Genomic DNA, 12,565 nt, shown 5'->3' on the forward strand with positions numbered 1-12,565 from the left:
TTCCCCTTTCCTGCCCCTTCTCTTCTGCACTGTATTGCATAGGAGGCCCAGAAAATTCTGCTGTTATCCTTCTGGAATTTTTCAGTATATAGATAAGTATAAACTTAAAAGAAATAAGATAATATTAGCATTGTCCTTTTTTTGCCTCTTGATAAATCTTTCTTTTGGATTTTCAGCTTTGTAAGTCATTCCTTAACGATTTTTTGTTATTGAGTAACAGTCTATTTAATCGGATTTTTCGAGGTGGTTTTCCAGGTAAGTTGTTTGATGAAGGTTTGCTTCGAATCCAGTAGACTCTCTGTGTTACTCTCTAAGGCAAAGTGAAAATGTTACCCCTTCCAGACTTTTCCCTAGACAAAAGATGGTTGTAATTACAGAATCAGGACAAATCTGTTGTCTCTCTGCAGGTTGATGCTAACAGCATGAGCTTAAAATAAACCACGAAGGCCAATAGTATCTCTGCAGGTAGATCTTAAACCTTTGCGGTTCATGTGTGGGATAAGCTACACAATGTGAAGTGAACCGGTAAGTGTCACCTTTTCAGAGCTGGAAGTCGGAACAGTCCTGTATTGATTTCACTGTTGAAGAATTTGGTATTTAGGCTTCTCAGAGACGCTCAGCCCAGTGTTGCCATACCTTGCTTTTAATGTTGCTTATGATTTGTATGTTTTACTGCTGCTTTATATGAGGTCCAATTGCAGGTCCTCTAGGTCAGCTCTGCTGTCAGGTTAAACATTAGGACTGTTGGTAAAGCAGTGGTACTTTTGCTGCGGCCCCACCGATTTTAGCATTGCACCGTAGGAACAGCTACCTAGCAAGGGGAGGAGTCGAGCTGGCCTCCCGAGTCTGGCCCTTCTGGTCCAGGGCACAGTAGAGGGAAAGTTGCCTGCATTCTGGGCCTCTCTGTCACTGGTTCAAGGTGTGTGACCCACGTGCGCCATTTAACCACTTAAGTAGTTTCCTCCTCTGTAAACTGAGGATAGTAATAGTAATGCGCTGTGAGGGTTAGCCTCAGTTTCAGAGGAGCTAATCCGTGGGTGAAGTAGGCACGGTCCTGGGCCCCCAGTGCCCACCAGTCGAGGGTGATGGTAGGAAGAGAGGCTGGGCCTACAACTTGCCTTAGGTGGAAGAGGAGGCCTGGTGGGGGTGACAGTGAGACTTGTGCAGTGGGAGGGGGCAGGTCAGGGCACTGATGGTTGGGCTTGGGGGTAAGTGTGCTCCTGGTGCCAGTCTGTGTGTTGGAACAGGAGAGGGGACAGGGGTGTAGTAATTCCGAGGCACACTGAGAAATGTCTGTAAACCTTCAATGCTTTCAGATACAAAGCTGTGGGACATCCCTTTCTGAAAAATAAGTTAATTTTCCAAACTTGCTGAGCCGTGACTGCGTTGTGTCTGTGGCCCAGAAATTTTCATCTGTTACTTGCACAGCCTTGCTTACTGTTTCCAATGGTTGATGACTCATCAGAATGATTTTGCTGAAGGAGCAACAGTTTGGTAAATTTATATTCTAAAAAATCTGTGTATCTTTCCCTCCAAGAGCAGTTAAAACCAGTGGCCAAATATAAATTAAAAAATCAAATGGCTATTTGAATATTTATTATTTGCTAATTACATAAGAAATGTAAAGAAAAATGTCTCCCTGTAATTAATAGACTGAAAAGTCTGTTAGCAAAGGACGGATAAGCTTATAAAAATTTGGTTGTGTTGAATGCTTCAATGTAGATGATGAGAGAAGACATTATCAAAATTTGTCCTTTCACTCTTGGCCTTTAACAAATTTTTTAAATAACTATTACTATCATAACAATTTTACATTTTTTCGCTTTGTTGAGGTATAATTGACAGTTTTAAGGTATTAAATTTTATTTATATACATATACATTGTGAAAGGGTTCCCACCATGCAGTTAATGAACACAGCATCACCTTGCATCTTTATCTTTGGGGTGTGTGTGTGTGAGATCATTGTCCTTCTCCTGTGGCAGTTCAACACAGCGATGACGCTGTGTGTCAGCTGTGGTCACTGTGCCTTCCATTATCCTCAGACCCTATGCGTCTGAGAGCTGGAAGTTGGTACCCTTTTCCAGCCTCTCCCTATTTCCCCCCCACGCAATTCTTGGCCTCAAAAGAAAATTCATTGAGCAAACATTTATTGTCTCACTCCACACTAGACACTTTGCTAGGTCCTCAGGGGTGGAATTGAATCAGGCTCTCCTGTTCTCAGGGACCATAAAGACTAGTCTGAGAGACATACTGAAAACGGGTGCTGTGACAGAAGGAAGTATTGGTCTGAGCGTCAAGGAAGGTGTGGTCCGTTGCACTCAGACGGGAGTGTCCTCGAAGGAAGGGCTTTACAAAGAGTGTGTGATTCCCAACTGTACTTTTCAAACTTAATGTGTATTTAAGTGACCTGGGGATCTTTTTAAAAGGGAGGCTTTGATTCTGTGGGTCTGGGGTGGGGCCGCAAATAAGCAGCAAGGATTTAAAAGAGAATCATCAACTAACCTTGTGTTCACTGGGTGGAGTTTGGGGACCGGAGGAAAGGAGGCATTGCAGTCACAGGGATGAGCACAGCAGAAGACTAGAGTGAAAGGTCTGGGAAAAGTGAAAAGGGGTGTGTGCATGTGTGCACACGCGCTCGTGTCGAGGGGGGGCATGTCGAAGTATAAGGGGATGGAAGTTGGTAGGAATCAACTCTAGGACTGCCTTTTATGTCCTTAAAATTAAATATTAATTAAGAGGGTTGAAAATAATGTCCTCCTGCAGGTCACGGGGGAATCACAGATCTCAGGTTGGGTCATGACCTTAGTTTTCACGTTCACGAGATCAACACGATAGAACGGGAAAGGATGGAAGGGCAGGACGTTAGGATCTAATGCAGTTACTCAGGCAACATGTACGGGAGTGGATAAGGATTTGTAGGATTTGAATTGGGAGGAGGAAGACCTCTTTGGAAAGACATGATGTGCCTGGTGGATCGGAATAGTGCATCCTGGTGTCAGAGAGAAAACGGGGGTGACTGGAGCAGAGCGCACGCGGGTGTGAAAGAACAGTCTGGGCTTAGGCTGCAGACAGGGCAGCTCTGTATGCCAGACCTGAGGGGCTTCATTCAGCTCTTTCACTCTATTAAAATGAGAATTGTGTAAGTGAAATAACTGGGACAAAGCAGTGAACATTACTTTTTGGGAAAACTATCCCTTTATGGCACCTTCAGTGACATGTGACACTGTCATTTTCAGCAAAGTACTTTTTCAACTCTTGATAGTCTTCAGTTACATGATCCTAGTAGCCTTGAGAGACTTGGTGCTAGATTATATGGGAATCTGATGGGGGGAAAAGATGACTGCAACGTTTTGAGGCTGGGGAAAAAGGAAAACTTAGTTATGATTAGCATCAGTAGGTAGGAAGTTGTCTAATTGTCCAAGTTGAAATGTTCAACAGGGATTTTAATGTGTGAGTGGCACTGGGATTCGAGAGGAGAAAGCCTCAGGTGAGAATTTGGGATTCATGCATGTAGGGCTGTGGTGAGAGGACAGTCAATAAAATAGGGTCTCCTAGAGAAATGGGGGAAAAGGAAGTTGTGAGCAAAGGCGTGAACTTGGGAAATGTTTGCATTCAGGTAGCAGGTGTGAGCATCCAGATGATGCAGTTCCAGAGATGCCAGAGAACAGGGAGCATACATATATATATATTTAGTCGATTTGTCAATAAGCAGAAACACTTTTGCTGCAAGCAAGAGTTGAGAGTTTGAGGGAAGAACATTTAAGTTTGGCAAATAAGGAGTAAAGATGAAAAGGGAAGATGAAAAAAAAAAAGAATGCTAATAATATAGCACCACCTGCTGTTAGGCATTAGGCATTTTAAAATGAAGTTTTTCTCATCAAATTGACTTTTTCTTTCTTCCTATTTCTTTTTTTTTTTTTAACGTTCACCTATTTTTTATATGGTAGCCTGGTGTGTGAATGCACTAATTTGTTTACTTTTTAATCAAAAGGATGGGGGAGGTCATATCAAGTTGTTTATTCCTTGATTTCAACTTTGCCAAAAGCTTCTCTCTCGTGTGGCTCTTCTGGTCTTTGTCACAGAAGATGTGAGTTAATTACTTCAGGTTATAGAATTATAGGAACCCTTCTTGTGAGATTCAGAATATTCATTTTATATTTTGACTCGCTTGTTAGTGTAGGAATTCAGATTACAAGCTGAAAGCTTTTGGAGTGAATAGCTGTGGAAACCTTTTTTTTTTTTTTATTTTAACCCTGAAGGAAAACCTGTATCCTTGAAAACTGCACAGCCGTTTTGGGTGATTTTGCCTAGACTTTTCTTCCTAAATCCAAAGTGTCTTTGAAAAGTTCTGCGCTGCGGAGGACAGGAAGCACCTCCTCTGTTGCCAGCACCCCCAGTGATCTGAGCACTTATGGCAATAATTGTAAGTCAGTCTTATGTCAGACATTGGGGATTGTTGAAACTGGTTATAAGAGAAATCCCATGCACTACAAATAATCAGAATTTTTGATTCTGTGATTTAGCGGCAAATATGCAACCTGTTTCTCCCTTGGAATTCCTCTACGTGTTTGGCAGGAAAAAATTCTTTCAGTGACATTCACTTTTGATGAATGTGCTATGTATGAAACACTGAAATATTTATGAGTTAAGGCACTTGGTTTTGTTTTTCTTTTTCTTTTTTTTTTTTCATGAAGGATTCTAAAGTGTACCATTTGATGTGATGCTGTTTTTTTGGTTTGTTTTTTAAGGAAAGAAAGCAATCTAAGGGCTGTTGGAACCCAACTGGAAATCAGGAAAAAAGAAAGAACTTGAGTTTCATTTACTCTGTAAAAGGCTATGTTTTGTAGATGTGTTTTTTTCTATTATACTGTGGATGCTAGGTTCAGGGTATTAGGAGTAATATATTATAACCTGAAGCCTCGTTTTAAGTAATTTAAACAGAATATTTTTGAAGTTTTCAGTTAATGTGAATTCCGTTTTTTGTATAAAATGGGTGAATTAATGAAGTTACCCTTTCATTCAAAAGATGTGTTTGGTCTTAGCATTTATTTGCTCGTTTCCTTTTTCATTTCTTTCACAACATAATTCATGGATTAACTGATTTGAACAATTTTGGAGTGCCTGCTGTAGTTGAGGGATATTAGGTAAAAGAAATGGTCCTTATCTAAGAGGTGGTTGAGGAGAAAGACGGTATTTGCGTGCATAACCAGAATAGCAGATAAGACAGGATCTAAGGGGGGCCCCCTTCTTTCTGGGTTAAGGGGAGATCAGTTTCTTCTTTCTGGTGAGAGGACAGTGACAAAATGGAGTCATGGTTATTAAACCTTCCGGTTGTGGCACACTGTGTAGGATTACCATACAGTCTTTCCTTTTTTCCCTCTCAAATAACTCTGTTACCCTGATTTTATATGTGCTGTAATTGTGGCTCAGAGAGGTTGTCACTGGTCCAAGGGTGCCCAGCCAGCAGGTGACAGAACTGAGAATGTTTCTGTGGAGGGTGAGGCGTTGAATCGATGAGCACGTTTCCCAGAGGGCACTTAGCGACAGTAGCTGGTCTCCTGGGATAGTAAGTAGCTGAATACCGGGAATCCAGGAACGCTGAAATAAGTCACTTAAAATTCAGCGGCACAATTATCTGCTGCTTATTTGAGTTTTGAGGTTGTGGCAGAAGATCAGAAGGGTTTGCATGTAACCCACGATGCCCTTTGCATCTGAAAAGGTAGTTCCCATGTGATTTATTTTAAGGTCCTTGCACTTGCTGCTTTCTCCATTCATAATATGAATTTCTACCGAAGCAGAAGCCCCACTGTGCTCTCAGAGGGCCGGTGGCGTTGGGACCGGTGACCCTGGCTGGAGGCACGTTCGCTGGGGCCGCCGCCCTGCCTTCCCCGTTGACAGCCATGTTGACGTGGCCACCGTCTTAGGACCCGCTGACACCGAGGAGGGTGTGAAATGCTTTTGTCAGTCCCTTTTTGTCTTCGAACAAAGGAGTTTCCCGTTTACCCACAGAGCCTGTCCAGTGGCTGTGTGTCCCTGTCGCAGATTAAGCATTCAAATCAAGGAGTGTCTTTCTTAGTTTGATTTGCTGGCTGGTTTAATCTGTTTTGTGGAGTGCCTTGGAGCTTACGGGGTTTTTTTTCTTCCTCCATTCCAATTCACCCAGAGCAAGCATGAGGGATAGGAGGGTGAACATGGCTGCAGTTTTTCCTGCTTAAGCTTGCTTTGATCCTTTTAAATGACTATACCAGGAGGATTTCGCAGTTGTACAGAAACGGATACTTCTTCAAAAATATTTATCAACTCCACGCTCACCCCGCCGGCTGGCTCTGAGAGGCACTATGACGCTACCTTACTGACACTGCTGCTCCTGGGATCCTACAGCCTTTGCATAGCTCCTTTGTTAGCCACGTTTACTGGGAAAAGAAGTAGGTCGACGATTTCTGGTTTGATTTTCTTTGTAAGCATGCTTAAATTTTACTCAATAAATTGGTTTAGTGTCTCTTGATATTTTTGTAACTTGTAGTTTGTTAATTGTAGTATTTCTGGGGCATATTTATATTTACATTGTAAATGATTCTATATAGAACCAATTTATTGTATGCATTAGGTGTTTTGGGAATCTGACTAAATGCATTTCAGCATCATTGTCGATGTTCTTGGCACATGAAATTATTTTATCGAAGACCAACTAGTTAATAGTCTCATTTCTAATTAAATAACTGGTAGTTTTTTGTGTATGTATGAGTTAATTGTACAAGTACAGAAAAATACTTCCCTGGAAGTAAAGTGAAAACATCACATTTTAAATTATTTTACTCATTATGTTTTATCCGAAAATACTAAAAGTGCACTTTTTTTAAAGATTACCTTAAAACATGGGAAAAAATCATTTTGTGCTGAAATGTTCCTATTTCTGGTAATGAGGGGTCATGTTAGGAAATAACTTAAGTCTTTTGACCAGTGTTTTGAATTCATATCGAGTGAAACATTTGAGCCCTTCTAAAGAATGCTCTCTTGTTTGGTCTGCTCATGTCTTTGTGATGTGCTGCTGTAATATAGTGGCATCATTTAGGAACTTCTGAGATTGCATAGTGCTGTTGTAAAATTAGCATCTGGTTCTCTGCACTTAGGGATCCTACAGTAATAACATCACTGTTTTAAAGTGACTGAATCAAGACGGATAAGTCAATAACTCTTTCTTATTTGGGGGTTTTAGCAGGTTCTTTGTGTGTGTTCTTTTAAGCGTAGAAAAATTTAAAGTTACAGTATTGATTTTCTTTTGGATATTAGCACGAAACATTGTACAGTTGTTCCTGTATCAAATGTGCTCATTTTTAGAGGTTAAACGTTATAAGCTCTTCCACATTCAGATAGCCCAAGTCCAGTTTTTACGATCACTGGATAAAATAAGTTGTGTCCGTGGAGAGGGAAGTCCCAGGAGAGCTTGTAATTTTGCCACATTAGCAAGTAGGAAGTCCACGGGCTTCCTTCTACCAGTGTAGCCACAAAAACATGTTAAACACGTTTAGTTTTGAGAGACAGATGGTGAGGGGAAGTGTGAGAGGTGCCTCCCAAAGCTATGGGCACTATCTTTGAAATAGGAGAGCAGGCGATGTTAACTAAAGAAACAAGAGCATCTTTTTTTTTTTTTTTAATTGAAATATAGCTGATTTACAATGTTGTGTTAGTTTCAGGTGTACAGCAGAGTGACTCATGTGTGTGTGTGTATATATTCTTTTTCAAATTCTCTTCCATTATAGGTTATTATAAGATATTATATATAGTTCCCTGTGCTATGCAGTAGGTCCTTGTTATTTATTTTGTATTTAGTGGTGTGTATCTGTTAATCCCAAACTCCTAAAGTATCCCTTTCCTCTTTGGTAACCATAAGTTTATTTTTTTATGTCTGTGAGTCTGTTTCTGTTTTGTAAATAAGCTCATTTGTATCATTTTTTTAGATTCTATATGTAAGTGATATATGAGATTTGTCTTTCTCTGTCTGACTTCACTTAGTATGATCATTTCTAGGTCCATCCATGTTGCTGTAAGTGGTATGACATCATTCTTTTTTTATGGCCGAGTAGTATTCCATTGTGTGTATATGCACCACGTGTTCTGTCAGGAACAGAGCATTCTCTGCCTTCACCTTCATGGCCAGCTCTGATGAAGACAGTGTGATACGTAGAAAAGGACATTCCACTCATCCTAGCGTTATTACAAACTCATAGAAGTTGGACAATCTTACACTCTTAGCCTCAGTGTTCTCACCTGATGAATGGGGAGGAAGACCTCAATCATCTTCAAAATCTTTACAGCAGCAGATGTTCCTGACCACTTTTATTTTCTTCACAAAAAGATAGTAAAATGGTGCCTAACAGTTTGGAAGGAGGGTGTTTTGAGTTGCTGAAGTGATGAAGCTGACAGGGAGAAGGAAAAACCTTACTCACTCCCAGTCTCAGCCTTATTGCAGGACGGCAAGTGGGTATTGTCTCATCTGCCAACACTGGCCAGTTGGTGAGACTCACCCGGAGCACAGTGTTGAAAGTTTTTCCGGCTGATTCCAGGTTCAGAGCAAAAGTGTGTACTTGACTAGTGATGCCTGTCGGGGATATGGAGTGGGTGAGAGACAGGCGGTATGTGCTCCGACCCCGTGCTACAGGACAGGCTTAACACTCATGCACATCTGAATGGAATACTTAATAAGACAATACTGCTATCCAGACTGGTATTCATTTTATTTTCATTCATTGAATGCTTTTGTAGGCTATAAATGAGACATTCTTGTTACTACAAAGCCGGGTAATTTTGCTTTTGGAACTTGAAGGCTTCGACTTGAGTGGTTTGATTTCAGGCCAGATGGGCAGATGATTTGGCAGCATCTGATCAACTGAGCCACCAAAAATTCAAGAAATGAGCAGAAGGTTGGCTCTGTGTGTAATACGTATTTTAATAAACAAAACAAAAACTCATGTTAATGAGATGCTAGAATGAAATGTTAGTTTGCAAATAAAAGTGGGAACAACCCGAAGCCTTTCTCCAACAGGGAAGTCTTTCCTTCTGCTTGGGCTGCAGTGGGAATCTCTTCGCTTTCTCCTTAGACTCAGGCATCGCTCTTTCTCCCTCTCTCTCTTATTTCACACGAACCACGTTTTGACCACGTGGAAGTGAAAAATAAGGATTCCAGAGCATCTGTTATACCGACATAACTGAGACAGCTAGGACTGAGGATGACGACAGCACAGGGCCGATCTTAACACCGTGTATTAGAGCTGGCTGAGACGTGGGTGACCACGTCAGTTCCACACATCGACTATAGACCGACTGTCACTGACTAGTTGTGGCCGCTGGAGTGCTGTATTTAGCAGAATTCTAGGCATGCATTTGGCCTCAGTGGGACCGAGTACCGTAATCAGTTAGTGGCCCCATGACAGTGAATGCCCTGCTTGCATACGGCCTGTTCACACCCACTCACCCCTAGAGAGAAGAAGTGGTCCGGCACAGCCAGGCGGTGGCCCCGTCAGGGCCAGAACTCAGATATTATAGATGCCAGTCCATTCCCTGAAACTAATGTGCCTCTCTTATTGTGTTGGAACTTGTGCCACTGAAGAGTTTATCATTTGAATATAGTGACTCTGGACAAGAGAAAATTTAGATACCACCTGGACCCCAGCCAGGTACCGTGCCAGGAGCTGAAATCGAGGGCAGGAGAAATACTCAAAGGGCATCATGCCCACAGAGAGGTACACCCTTCAAGTTGGGGTTCACTAGAGGGCAATAGGCCAGCTCAGAGCATTCAGAGACTTGAGAGAAAGATGTGTCAGTGTTGGTCATGAAAGTGTGTGCCGCTTTGCAGTTTGTCCCCACCGTTAGTAAAGTGGAGAGGAGTGAGGGTGGGGTGTGTGTGTGGTTGATGATCAGAGAGTGTGTGTGAGTGTGTGCATATGTATGTGTATGTATATACGTATATATGTCACATATAAATGTAAATGTGTGTGTGTTTGTACCTGCGTCACACTCAGAAGTTCTTTCCTTGAAATATGGATCTTTGACCCTCGCGTGTTACGGATTGATGCTAGATCTGGTGCTAACAAGATTGGGTGTGAAGACTGGCAGCGAGACACTTTGTTTCCAGGACAACACCTCCTGTTTTCCGTGTGACAGAGCCAACAAGACAGGAGTATTGTGCCTTGTGAGAAATGTGTCTTTTGCTTTAGTGAGACATCTTTTTACTGAGTTCTTTGGAAACTGAAGCTCTTTGTGTTCAAAGCTTAGAGATGAAAAGTGTGAATTTAGGATCATATAAATTTTTAATAGAGCTGAAAGTTAAACTCATTTCAGTTTTTAAAAAAATCTGAATAAGTGACTTATTTGCTGCTGAATATACTTTGTAAAATGTGTCAAGAAAAGTGAGACTCAAATCCAGATTGTTGTAGTACATGGTTAAGACTAATAACATTATTTACTTCCTTTCTTGGATTTTTGACTTAGCAAAAGTTAAAATGTTGATTGAAACCTAATATCCATTTTATAGGAAAATATTTTTAAAAAATATGCTCTATGAAATTTTGGTTTTGTTTTTTTAAAGACTATGAATTAATTCCCCATTTGTTCTTTAAAAAGTTACATTGCATTTTATAGTAGTGGTATCTTCTGTTTTTATCATTTACATTAGTTCCCTGTCAGCCTTGGAAAAACCAAGCCTCCAGGTTCTGTGGAAGGAGGGAATTGAAAAGAAAGAGATTGACAGAAAGTGTTCAGTGGAGGGAAGGCTCTGTGTTGATCTGACCTAATGTTGGAAGTGTTATCTGGGCACAGGAAGATCAAACAGATGGCCCATTGTTGCGGGACTTGACACAGATCAGGGGAGAGTGACAGCTTGTCTTTACAAGGTCTGAATGTGACGTCTGTTAGCGCTGTTGCAGGAGCTGGGATCGTTTAGCCTAGTGACACATTTCTAGCTGTCTTCAAATTCATAAATATTTGTAAATGAGGTTGACATCTCACTTCTTTCTATGAATCTAGAAGGAAGGATTGAGGTTGGTAATAAAGAAATGCGTGATTTTAAGTGTTGAATATTAGAATAGAATTGGATGGTTAGAATTGGGTGTTGAAGATTTATATAGAATCAAGCAATAAAAAATCCAATCTGGGTCACTGGAGGGGAAATTAAGGTTGGAGACCAGATAGTGGATGAATGAATGAACCTCCAGATGTCCCTTCTGGCCTAGGGACTATATGGTGACATACACATGCCTGTAGTTTGTGTGGTTTGCAAGAGGAGATGGGTAAAAAGATTAACTTTTATGGGAACAGAGAACCATAAGACTTTCAAAGTATTTTTTGTTTGGATTTCTTCTCCCCGCTGAGATTCAGAGAGAAGAGGACGAAGTGTGGTGCCTGCATTCTTGAGCATGGCATGGAACACGTGAATCCCTTAGGAAGAGCCAAGCAGTGCTGTTAAAATTCCTGGCAAGAGCTCAGCTTCTGGATAGTGTATTTTTTTCAAAGGTTATTCAGTGATGGAGAACTAAAAGGAAAAGTGTAAATTTGGGATGTTTTGTTAAGGAAATACTGACGTCTTTCCCTTTAATTAAGTCATTGCTGCTGATCTCCTCACTCCCTCTTTTTGTTACCACTTAATAAAATTAGAAACAGCTTTTTAGGTGTTTATCTTAACATGCTGGTACTATTTTTTTTCAAACCTTTCCTTTAAAATTTTTGATACTTCATGAGATTTTAAAATGTAGATCCCCTCAGCTGAACACAGCACAATAAAGGATGGTGATAGTGGCTGTATTCCTGAAGTAGCCCAAAGTCCACTGAGCTGTATGTGCCACAGCTGACGTGCACTATGTCAAAGGACCTCCGTATGGAGCAGACACGCATGAAGCAAAAACAGAGTGTGAACATGCATCCTCATTCTGATTCAGGGTGCAGGGAACAGGCCCTGCCCTTTATTTTCCCTTCGCCTTTCCCCCGGCCCCATACAAACCTTAAGGATACGGTAGAAGATTTGAATTATTTTCTTAATCCAGTGAAAAGCCATAAACGTGAAGAGGAAACTCATAATTTTGGAAGAACTTACATATAAATATAGTTTACACAGTTGTCTCACACAGCTGAAAGATAGTTTTTTTTCTGATGCCAAGGGCTTTGGGTCATTATTGGGCAAAAGAAGAAATAAGAGTATGTGAGACATGGACTTTAGGCTGGGTCATAAATGCTTCTCTGTGGTTTCAGATTTGGGTTCTGATAGGAAATCAGCAAGTTAGAAATTATCACAGATTTTTACAGCTGTGTTTTTTATTTCAAGATGTCACTGTCTTCCCCTGTGCTAAGACTGTCTTTAGAGTCCCCAGTGGAGGAACAGAAGCAAAGTCAGAAACAGTAGCAAAATCAAAGATGCCCTTTCTAGGACTCACTGACATGTTATACCTGAAGTATAGTATTTGCTCAATTAATTCTCCCCTCTCACTTTCGCTGGGAGATGTTCCCAGGAAGTGGTGCAGGTCTGCTGCTGTGGGGGCCCGGTAGCCCAGTTACCTGGAGTGGACTCAGTCACA

General features: G+C 41.1%; 1 protein-coding gene across 9 annotated transcripts in view; it reads left to right on the top strand.

Annotated features, from left to right (window-relative positions):
- Positions 1 to 12,565, top strand: part of MTUS1 (microtubule associated scaffold protein 1) — a 149,350-nt gene that overhangs the window by 75,157 nt on the left and 61,628 nt on the right. The gene's annotated exons all lie outside the window — the stretch shown is intronic.

This window comes from Camelus bactrianus, chromosome 26, assembly GCF_048773025.1.
Source record: "Camelus bactrianus isolate YW-2024 breed Bactrian camel chromosome 26, ASM4877302v1, whole genome shotgun sequence".
In the NCBI taxonomy this organism is placed as follows: Eukaryota; Metazoa; Chordata; class Mammalia; order Artiodactyla; family Camelidae; genus Camelus; species Camelus bactrianus.